Consider the following 12,595-nt stretch of genomic DNA (forward strand, 5'->3'; position numbering starts at 1 on the left):
CTTGCATTTCAACGAAAGAAATTCAAAATGAACTTTTAAAAATCAAGAGAATGTAACTTTTACAAGGTAAACCACGACAAATCACTACTGAAATAATCCAACTCTTGCATTTCAATGAAAGAAATTCGAAATGAACTTTGAAAAATCAAGAGAAGGTAACTTTGACAAGGTAAACCACAACAAAACACTATTGAAATATTCCAACTCTTGCATTTCAATGAAAGAAATTCAAATGAACTTTGAAAAATCAAGAAAATGTAACTGTGACAAGGTAAACCACAACCAAAAACTACTGAAATAGTCCAACTCTTGCATTTCAACGAAAGAAATTCAAAATGAAATTTGAAAAATCAATAGAATTTAACTGTGACAAGGTAAACCACAACAAAACACTACTGAAATATTCCACCTCTTGCATTTGAATGAAAGAAATTCGAAATGAACTTTGAAAAATCAAGAGAATGTAACTGTGACAAGATAAACCACGACAAAACACTACTGAAATATTCCAACTCTTGCATTTCAACGAATGAAATCCAAAATAAACTTTGAAAAATCAATAGAATGTAACTGTGACAAGGTAAACCACGACAAAACACTACTGAAATAATTCAACTCTTGCATTTCAACGAGAAAAATTCAAAATGAACTTTGAAAAATCAAGAGAATGTAACTGTGATAAGGTAAACCACGACAAAACACTACTGAAATACTCCAACTCTAGCATTTCAATGAAAGAAATCCAAATGAACTTTGAAAAATCAAGAAAATGTACGTGTGACAAGGTAAACCACAACAAAAACTACTGAAATATTAAAACTCTAGCATTTCAATGAAAGAAATCCAAAATGAACTTTGAAAAATCAAGAGAATGTAAGTATGACAAGGTAAACCACGACAAAACACTACTGAAATATTCCAACTCTTGCATATCAATGAAAGAAATCCAAAATGAACTTTGAAAAATCGTGAGATTGTAAGTGTGACAAAGTAAACCACAACAAAACACTACTGAAATATTCCAACTCTTGCATTTCAATGAAAGAAATCGAAAATGAACTTTGAAAAATTAATAGAATGTAACTTTGACAAAGTAAACCACGGTAAAACACTACTGAAATATTCCAACTCTTGCATTTCAACGAAAGAAATCCATAATGATCTTTGAAAAATCAAGAGAATGTAAGTGTGCTAAGGTAAACCACGAGAAAACACTAGTGAAATAATCCAAATCTTGCATTTCAATGACAGAAATCCAAAAGGAACTTTGAAAAATCAAGAGAATGTAACTGTGACAAGGTAAACCACAACCAAACACTACTGAAATATTCCAACTCTTGCATTTCAATGAAAGAAATTCAAAATGAACTTTGAAAAATCAAGAGAATGTAACTTTGACAAGGTAAACCACGACAAAACACTACTGAAATAATCCAACTCTTGCATTTCAATGAAAGAAATCCAAAATGAACTTTGAAAAATCAAGAGAATGTAACTGTGACAAGGTAAACCACAACAAAACAATACTGAAATATTCAAACTCTTGCATTTCAACGAAAGAAATTCAAAATTAACTTTGAGAAATCAAGAGAATGTAACTTTGACAAGGTAAACCACGACAAAACACTATTGAAATATTCCAACTCTTGCTTTTCAACGAAAGAAATTCAAAATGAACTTTGAAAAATTAAGAGAATGTAACTGTGACAAGGAGAACCATGACAAAACACTACTGAAATATTCCAACTCTTGCACTTCAACGAATGAAATCCAAAATGAACTTTGAAAAATCAATAGAATGTAACTGTGACAAGGAAAACCACGACAAAACACTACTGAAATAATTCAACTCTGGCATTTCAACGAGAAAAATCCAAAATGAACTTTGAAAAATCAAGAAAATGTAACTGTGATAAGGTAAACCACGACAAAACACTACTGAAATATTCCAACTCTAGCATTTCAATGAAAGAAATCCAAATGAACTTTGAAAAATAAAGAAAATGTAAGTGTGACAAGGTAAACCACAACAAAAAACTACTGAAATATTCAAACTCTTGCATTTCAATGAAAGAAATCCAAAATGAACTTTGAAAAATCAAGAGAATGTAAGTATGACAAGGTAAACCACGACAAAACACTACTGAAATATTCCAACTCTTGCATTTCAATGAAAGAAATCAAAAATGAACTTTGAAAAATCGTGAGAATGTAAGTGTGACAAAGTAAACCACAACAAAACACTACTGAAATATTCCAACTCTTGCATTTCAATGAAAGAAATTCAAAATGAACTTTGAAAAATCAAGGGAATGTAACTGTGACATGGTAAACCACGACAAAACACTAGTGAAATAATCCCACTCTTTCATTTCAATGAAAGAAATTCAAAATCAACTTTGAAAAATCAAGAGAATATAATTGTGACAAGGTAAACCACGACAAAACGCTTCTGAAATATTCCAACTCTTGCATTTCAACTAAAGAAATCCAAAATGAACTTTGAAAAATCAAGCGAATGTAACTGTGACAAAGTAAACCACGACAAAACGCTTCTTAAAGATTCCAACTCTTGCATTTCAATGAAAGAAACTCAAAATGAACTTTGAAAAATCAAGAGAATGTAACTCTGACAAGGTAAACAACGAAAAAACACTACTGAAATATTCGAACTCTTGCATTTCAATCAAATAAATTCAAAATGGACTTTGAAAAATCAAGAGAATGTAACTTTGAAATGGTAAATCACGACAAAACACTACTGAAATAATCCAACTCTTGCTTTTCAACGAAAGAAATCCAAAATGAACTTTGAAAAATCAAGAAAATGTAACTTTGACAAGGTAAACCACGACAAAACACTACTGAAATATTCCAACTCTTGCATTTCAATGCGAGAAATTCAAAACGAACTTTGAAAAATCAAGAGAATGTAACATTGACAAAGTAAACCACAACAAAACACTACTGAAATATTCCAACTCTTGCATTTCAACGATAGAAAATCAAAAGAACTTTGAAAAATTAAGAGAATGTAACCGTGACAAGGTAAACCATGACAAAACACTACTGAAATATTCCAACTCTTGCATTTAGACGAAGGAAATCGAAAAGGAACTTTGAAAAATCAAGGGAATGTAACTGTGACATGGTAAACCACGACAAAACACTACTGAAATAATTCAACTCTTGCATTTCAACGAGATAAATCCAAAATGAACTTTGAAAAATCAAGAGAATGTACCTGTGACAAGGTAAACCACGACAAAACGCTACTGAAATATTCCAGCTCTTACATTTCAACGAAAGAAATCCAAAATGAACTTTAAAAAATCAAGAGAATGTAACTGTGACAAGGTAAACCACGACAAAACACTACTGAAATAATTCAACTCTTGCATTTCAACGAGATAAATCCAAAATGAACTTTGAAAAATCAAGAGAATGTGAGTGTGACAAGGTAAACCACGATAAAACACTACTGAAATATTCCAACTCTTGCATTTCAATGAAAGAAATCCAAAATGAATTTTGAAAAATCAAAAAATGTAAGTGTGACAAGGTAAACCACAACAAAACACTACTTAAATATTCCAACTCTTGCATTTCAATCAAAGAAATTCAAAATGGACTTTGAAAAATCTAGAGAATGTAAGTCTGACAAGGTAAACCACGACAAAACACTACTGAAATATTCCAACTCTTGCATTTCAATGAAAGAAATCCAAAATGAACTTTGAAAAATCATAAGAATGTAAGTGTGACAAGGTAAACCACAACAAAACACTACTAAAATATTCCAACTCTTGCATTTCAATGAAAGACATCCAAAATGAACTTTGAAAAATCAAGGGAATGTAACTGTGACATGGTAAACCACGACAAAATACTACTGAAATAATCCCACTCTTGCATTTCAACGAAAGAAATTCAAATGAACTTTGAAAAATCAAGAGAATGTAACTGTGACAAGGTAAGCCACGACATAACGCTACTGAAATATTCCAACTCTTTCATTTCAAAGAAAGAAATAAAAAATGAACTTTTAAAAATAAAGAGAATGTAACTTTGACACGGCAAACCAACACAAAACACTACTGAAATATTCCAACTCTTGCATTTCAACGAAAGAAATCCAAAATGAACTTTGAAAAATCAAGAAATTGTAACTGCGACAAGGTAAACCACGACAAAACACTACTGAAATATTCCAACTCTTGCATTTCAACGAAAGAAATACAAAATGAACTTTGAAAAATCATGAGAATGTAACTGTGACAAGGTAAACCACGACAAAACACTACTGAAATATTCCAACTCTTGCATTTCAATTTAAAGAAATTCAAAATGAACTTTGAAAAATCAAGAGAATGTAGCTGTGATAAGGTAACCCACAACAAAACACTACTGAAATATTCCAACTCTTGCATTTAAACGATAGAAATTCAAAATGAATTTTGAAAAATTAAAAAAATGTGACTGCAAAAAGGTAAGCCATAACAAAACGGTACTTAAATATTCCAGCTTATGAATTTCAACGAAATAAATTCAAACTAAAGTTTGAAAAAATCAAGGGAAGGTAAGTTTGCCATGGTAAACCATGACAAAATAATACTGAAATATACCAACTCTTACATTTCAAAGAAAAAAATCCAAAATGAAGTTTGAAAAATCAAGAGAATGTAACTGTGACAAGGTAAACCACGACAAAACACTACTGAAATATTCCAACTCTTGCATTTCAACAAAGGAAATTCAAAATGAACTTTGGAAAATCAAAAGAATGTAACTGTGACAAGGTAAACCACGACAAAACACTACCGAAATATTCCAACTCTTGCATTTCAATGAAAGAAAACCGAAATGAACTTTGAAAAATCAAGAAAATGTAACTGTGACAAGGTAAACCACAACAAAACATTACTGAAATAATCCAACTCTTGCATTTCAACGAAAGAAATTCAAAATGAACTTTGAAAAATCAAGAAAATGTAACTCTGACAAGGTAAACCATGACAAAACACTACTGAAATATTCCAAATCTTGCATTTCATTAAAAAAAATTCAAATGAACTTTGAAAAATCAAGAGAATGTAACTGTGATAAGGTAAACCACAGCAAAACACTGCTGAAATATTCCAGCTCTTGCATTTCAACGATAGAAATTCAAAATGAATTTTGAAAAATTAAGAGAATGTAACTGTGATAAGGTAAACCATGACAAAACACTACTGAAATATTCCAACTCGTGCATTTCAACGAAGGAAATCGAAAATGAACTTTGAAAAATCAAGGGAATGTAACTGTGACATGGTAAACCACGACAAAACACTACTGAAATAATCCCACTCTTGCATTTCAATGAAAGAAATTCAAATGAACTATGAAAAATCAAGAGAATGTAACTGTGGCAAGGTAAACCAAGACAAAACGCAACTGAAATATTCCAACTCTTGCATTTCAACGAAAGAAATCCAAAATGAACTTTGAAAAATCAAGAGAATGTAACTGTGACAAGCTAAACCACGACTAAACACTACTGAAATATTCCAACTCTTGCATTTCAATGAAAGAAATTCAAATGAACTTTGAAAAATCAAGAGAATGTAACTGTGACACTGTAAACCACATCAAAACACTACTGAAATACTACAACACTACTGAAATATTCCAACTCTTGCATTTCAACGAAAGAAATTCAAAATAAACTTTGGAAAATCAAGAGAATGTAACTTTGAGAAGGTAAACCATGACAAAACACTACTGAAATAATCCAACTCTTGCATTTCAATGAAAGAAACTCAAAATGAACCTTGAAAAATCAAGAGAATGTAACTGTGACAAGGTAAACCATGACAAAACACTACTGAAATATTCCAACTCTTGCATTTCAACGAAGGAAATCATAAATGAACTTTGAAAAATCAATGGAATGTAACTCTGACATGGTAAACCACGACAAAACACTACTGAAATAATCCCAGTCTTGCATTTCAACGAAAGAAATCCAAAATGAACTTTGAAAAATCAAAAGAATGTAAATGTGACAAGGTAAACCACGAAAAAACACTACTGAAATAATCCAACTCTTGCGTTTAAATGAAAAAAATCCACAATGAACTTTGAAAAATCATGAGAATGTAAGTATGGGATGTCAAACCACAACAAAACACTACTGAAATATTCCAACTCTTGCACTTCAACGAAAGAAATTAAAATGAACATTTAAAAATCAAGAGAATTTAAGCGTGACAAGGTAAAACACGACAAAACACTCCTGAAATAATTACACTCTCGCATTTCAACGAAAGAAATACAAAATGATCTTTGAAAAATCAAGAGAATGTAAGTATGATAAGGTAAACCATGCGAAAACACTACTGAAATATTCCAACTCTTGCATTTCAAGTAAAGAAATCGAAATTGAACTTTGAAAAATCAAGAGAATGTAACTGTGACAAGGTAAACCAAAACCAAACACTACTGAAATATTCCAACTCTTGCATTTCAACGATAGAAATTCAAAATGAACTTTGAAAAATCAAGAAAATGTAACTGTGACAAGGTAAACCACAACAAAACACTACTGAAATAATCCAACTCTTGCATTTCAATAAAAGAAATTCAAATGAACTTTGAAAAATCAAGAGAATGTAACTGTGACAAGGTAAACCACAACAAAACACTACTGAAATATTCCAACTCTTGCATTTCAATGAAAGAAATTCAAAATGAACTTTGAAAAATCAAGAAAATGTAACTCTGACAAGGTAAATCACAACCAAACACTACTGAAAGTGAACTTGCTCTGAAATGCCCTTTGAAAAGAACATAACATAACATAACATAACATAGCATAACATAACATAGCTTAACATAACATAACATAACCTAGCATAACATAACATAGCTTAACTTAACCTAACATAACATAACATAACCTATTACATAACATAACATAACATAACCTAACCTCACATTTGAAATTACTAGGAAACCGGGGAACCTTTGAGGACCGGGGGCTTCCTTCGGGGTTGGGGTATGGGGGATCGAAGCCCTTTGGGTCAGGGTAGGGGACCTCACGACACTGTTCAAATACAACTTGTGTATTATAACGACCACAGAGTGTCACCCTCAAATCCTCTTCTAAAATCATCTTTTAAAATCATCTTTTAAAACGTCTCTAACTGTTTCGCCGAAATAATTCCCTAAAATGTCTAAAACGGTTTCGCCCAAATAACCCCTAAACGTAATTTCAGCGTGTTCCTTTTTGTTTTTTGACATCTCTGCACTGTCACATTTCAAAATACTGGGAAACCCTTTCGCGTGCTAAATCTATTCATCGCTAAGATGTTTCTTGGAGAATTTTTTCCATGGCGTTGGGTTATTAATATCTTTTGGAGTTCGACCAGTAGAATTGTTTCCGAGTCAAAGACATTAATGACTTGGATCTATTCCTGGAGCAGTACCTGTCAGACATTATTAAACTTTGCCCGGAAACAATTTGATTAATGACTGACAGCACAGGTGTTCCAAATTTCCAATCACTTTGATTAACCACGTGTTCTCCCTAGGGAGGCTATGCCCATATATGGTGTCATGTCACGAGTATAAGATAACTGTTTTCCTAATTCCTGGAAACATCTTGACATTCGCCTCGAGCGTGCACTTACAACAACAACAACAAATAAATCGACCTTTAGAAATTTAGGTCATTGACCCCATTAACTACGTGTTCTCCCTAGGGAGTCTATGCCCATATTTGATGTACTGATACGAGATACATTCTTTTGATAACCGAATTTTGTATGCTGTTTTCTATTTCTGGACACCTTGACAGTCGCTGAGAGCGTGCGCTTGCCCAAAACAACAAATAAATCGACCTTGGAAATTTAGGTCATTGACCCCATTAACCACGCGTTCTCCCTAGGGAGTCTATGCCCATATTCTGTGCCCCGTCACGACTATAAGATAGCCTTCTACTAACGTCGTTCCTTACTTTCTGTTAAAAAAACTTGTTTTTTTTATTTAATTTATGAACATTTTTGAATTAATGCAGGTTTTGATTTTGGCTCACCGGACATGAATAATTCAAACAAAATTTGCATATTAATTTTACTTTTATTTTGTTAAATGGCTTTCTCGAAACTTGTTTAATTTTATTTACCAACGTTTTTATTAGTAATAAATATACGTAACTTACGAATTAACTTACGTAACGAACTTCTATATTCATATATTTTTAATACGTATATTAGGGGGCTCGCCCCCTAGTCAATACCTCGCTCTTTAAGCTAAAGTACGAATTTTGTTCCAATTCTTTAAAAATGACCCCTTAATCACAAAGGCCGTTATTTAGAATAAATAGCTCTTATGAAAGCGCTAAAACATCTTTGGCTTAAAGAGCGAGGTATTGACTAGAGGGTAAACCCGATCATACACGTAATATTTTCTGTTCGTTTTAAGTTTTGATGTTACTCCTTATTTTCAGTTGGAAAACTTGTTTTTTTATATTTAATTTCTGATCTATTTTCAAAATAATGCTGGGAAAACCGGCACCCGCTTCATAGCAATGTCCCTTCCCCCATTAAAACTTCCTTCATGGAAAGTTCTTCCCAAATAACCCCCGACCCAACCACCCTCCTACTACCAGAAAAAATCCCCTTTGAAAACGTCTTATACTTCCTAATAACCATTACTATATGTTAACATTGGGTAAAGTTCATAACTCTCAGCCCTCCCCCTGGGGACTTCGGGGGATTAAGTCATCCTAAAGGACATACTTATCATATTTTCAACCATGCTGAACAAAATGGCTATCTCAAAATTTTGATCAGGTGACTTTGGGAAAAAATGAGCGTGGGAGGGGGCCTAGTTGCCCCCCATTTATTTTGGTCACTTAAAAAGGGCACTAGAACTTTTAATTTCCGTTCCAATGAGTCCTCCCACAATATTCTAGGACCACTGGGTCGATATGATCACCCCTGGGAAAAAAACAACAAAAAAAAGTTTTCGCAGATGGGACTTTGGAACTTCCACGATAGGGTTCTCTGATATGCTGAATCTTATGGTGCTAGTTTGAATAAAATTCCTTGACTTTTCAGGGGGATTCCTTTTTTTTAAACAGGCAAATTTTCTTCGGCTCTGTTCTTTTGAAGGGTAACATTAAACTTAATGAATCTCATATATTTGGAATCAGCATGAAAATCGAATTCTTTAGATGTATTTTATATTATCAAAATTCTGTTTTTAAAGTTTCGGCTACTATTTGGCCGAGTTGCTCCTTACTTACAGTTTGTTACCGCGAACTGTTTGATTTTCAAAACCCCTTCATTTAAGTATAAGAAAGTTTTTCTGTTGAAAAACCTAAGTCTTTCAAAATATTTCAGTCCCCTGTTTTGCTTACAAGCACAGTGTCTACTTTGTCCGTCTTGAGTCAACCCAAAAACTTGGTCACCCCCATTGCAATTCCAGTTGGCAAAGCTCATACAATATGAACAATCTCAGTCACCCACTTTCCTGCAAGTCATGTGGAAAAGGTCGGTCATTAATCTAAGAATCATTGTTGGTCTCCAATTGCCTTCAAATGGTTTGCAGAACTGACAGACTATTCGAAATGCCCTTGCTTACAACTACTTACTTACTTACTATTTACTTACTTATTCGAAATACTATCAATATAGATATTTACCGATAATTCAAATAATTTCAACTTTCAGTTCATTTTATTTTATAATACTTAATTTGCGATCTTTCTTAAGAAATGCCTGCAAAATCTGCTCTTGTTCCTCCATTTAAAAGTCCCTCTTCCTACGGAAAACTTCTCGCAGAGAAATTTCCACCCATATAAACCCCCTCTCACCGTCAGAAAAATTCCTCCTAACAATTCCATTCTCGATCCCTCAATAGAGAATTTCTCTCGCTAAAAATTCCCCATGAAGAATTTCTACCGTGAAAATTCCACCCCCCCCCCCTGGAAAGACAATTCGTCTTAACATCGCCACATGTAAAATTGAGTTGGTAAAGAGAAAGTACGACAAACAAAAATAATATTGAATTTCGTTCTGGCAGCAGTGTAAATGTTATTTTTTACTTTATGTTTTTGAGTTAGTATTGAATGCCATTTCCGTCATCCCTTCTTTTTAGGTTATAAAGTTTTTGTGGGAATTATTAAATTAAATTTATTGTATTCTAAGATCCACCAAATAGGAAGCAGATTATATTTTTGCTTACAATTTGCTCTTTTAATAGGCTAGAAAAAGATTTTATGAGAGGGAGGGTCTGGTAAAATTTGTAAACTTCAGAAAAAAATTTGTACCTTTTCTCTTTGTGTCCCAGCAGTTTTTAATTTCAATAGGAAGCCAGCCTTTTAAAGACTTCCATTTTAAAAGCTGTCGGAAAACCAAAATTCTCTATTAGATCTATCTCCCTCTCTCTCTATTTATCGATGCTGATTTGTGGTAGTTTTACGCTTCGTAGATTATTTGATCTTATTTTTGCTCATTTTTGGTTTAATGGAGTTTTTTATATTTATTTGAAAAACTTGTTTTGCGAAGATCTTTTTTTTAATTTATTTCTGTTCGTTTTATATTGATATTTTGTTTTCGGAGAAAAAGAAAATAATACTTTAAATCATTTCGGCATTTCTTTAAAAATTTATAGTTCAGCCTGCTATTGTATGCTGGACATAATTTTTCAACAATTTTTAACAACATGCACCCTATGCGAAATCTGGACACAAAATACTAGTGTTTAATTTAGTTTTATACCTCCTCTAGTTGACCAGAAAAATACAACTTGAGGCCATTCTAAAAAATATTTCTGTCTATGCTCTTCGACAGCTTGGATATACTTACACTCTTTTGAATTAGATAAATTTTAAGAGTAGAAGTAGCTCCGAAAGTTCCAACATAATTCCCTCAGTCGTTCTTGGGATACTGCTGAGATGTCTTATTGGCAATCAGCATACACACTGCGTTTTTTTATTTGACGTTAAGGCAACATTTTGTATCTAAACATGGGATTGACCTACGCAATAGCCCTAGAGAAAGAGTTACAACACCATTCAGCTATGCTGATTAAAATGGCAAGGCCGTATCCCGGGGGGGGGGGTACCCGGTTTGAACCCCCCCCCCCCCTGAAATTTTTGACCGAGTCGAAAATAAGTTTAAGATTAGTAAAACCTAGGTAAAAATCAGTAAAATCAGTCGAAAACTGAGTCAAAAATTAGTAACCCCCCCCCGAAAAAAAAATCCTGGATCCGCCCTTGTAAAATGGTTACCTTAAATTTTGATTGGAAGTGTTTGGAAAATTATGAGCCAAAGAGAATCACTTTTGAATCTTAAAAAGCGTACTAGAACTTTTCATTTCCAATCAAATTAGCTCCTTTAAAATATCAATGATATTACTTGCTATGATAGAGCAGCACTGGCTAGGCTATTGCTTATGTGCCCTTTTAATACTTGCATAAGTAAAGTTTTTTGTTTAATTGAAATTTCCCCAAAAGTTTTATGTTTTATGTATGTTTCATATCATTTTAAGATATGAAAAAAAAGTTGAAAAAAATTCTAATTAAAGAAAAAAAAATGCAAGTTAAGAAAATATATGCAAAAATGGGGAGGGGAGCAAAAAAGTGGGGGAGGGGATATTGGGCCCCTTGGAGGTTGGGCATGGATGACCATAAGTTCCCTCTGAAAAAAGGTCATAGCAATTGATTCATTGAGGAACATAACTTTAATGGTTTCAACTTAATGTCCTTAGTGTCATTAGTTACCCTAACCGTAGAAGTAGCATCAAAAGTATACACAAAACCCTATTACATAGGTTTCAAGCTCATATCTGCAAAAATATGCAACTTTGTATTTTTTGCCAGAAGAAAAATATACGAATATAAAAGTTCGTTAAGTAAGTTAATTTTTAAATTACTTCAGAACCAAATTTAGAGACAGCCATTTAGGAAAAGAAAAGCAAAATTTTTATGCAAATTTTGTTTACTTATTCAATGACGGTGAGCCAAAATAAAAGCTGCATTAACTAAAAAACGATCAGAAATTAAATAAAAAAAACAATTTTTTAACTGAAAGTAAGGAGCGACATTAAAACTTAAAACGAACAGAAATTATTACGTATATGAAAGGGGCTGTCCCCTCCTCAACGCCTCGCTCTTTACGCAAAAGTTTGACTTTCTCACGACTCTATTTTTTTTAAACAATGAAGAACTTTAGCGTAAAGAGCGAGGCGTTGAGGAGGGGACAGCCCCTTTCATATACGTAATAATTTCTGTTCGTTTTAAGTTTTAATGTCGCTCCTTACTTTCAGTTTAAAAAACCTGTTTTCTTTATTTAATTTTTATAAGGGAAGGCTTGGCAGGTTAAGGAAAAAGTGTTTGGCTAGGTAGCAAAAGAAACAAAATCGTAAAATTGCGGTGTGTTGTGCTGTCGTTGTGTTGTGTGTTGTACAGCACATTGAGCAATTTTCTTGGATTTTATCCAGTTGGATTGCAACTCCACTCAAATAACGTTTCTGGCTTTTGGTTCAGATTGTAGATCTAAAATGGTGTCTTAAAGACTTTTATCACTCAGCAAGGGGTTAAGTC

This window comes from Artemia sp. Qi Xiang Cuo, chromosome 5, assembly GCF_049724085.1.
Source record: "Artemia sp. Qi Xiang Cuo chromosome 5, ASM4972408v1, whole genome shotgun sequence".
Classification (NCBI taxonomy): Eukaryota; Metazoa; Arthropoda; class Branchiopoda; order Anostraca; family Artemiidae; genus Artemia; species Artemia sp. Qi Xiang Cuo.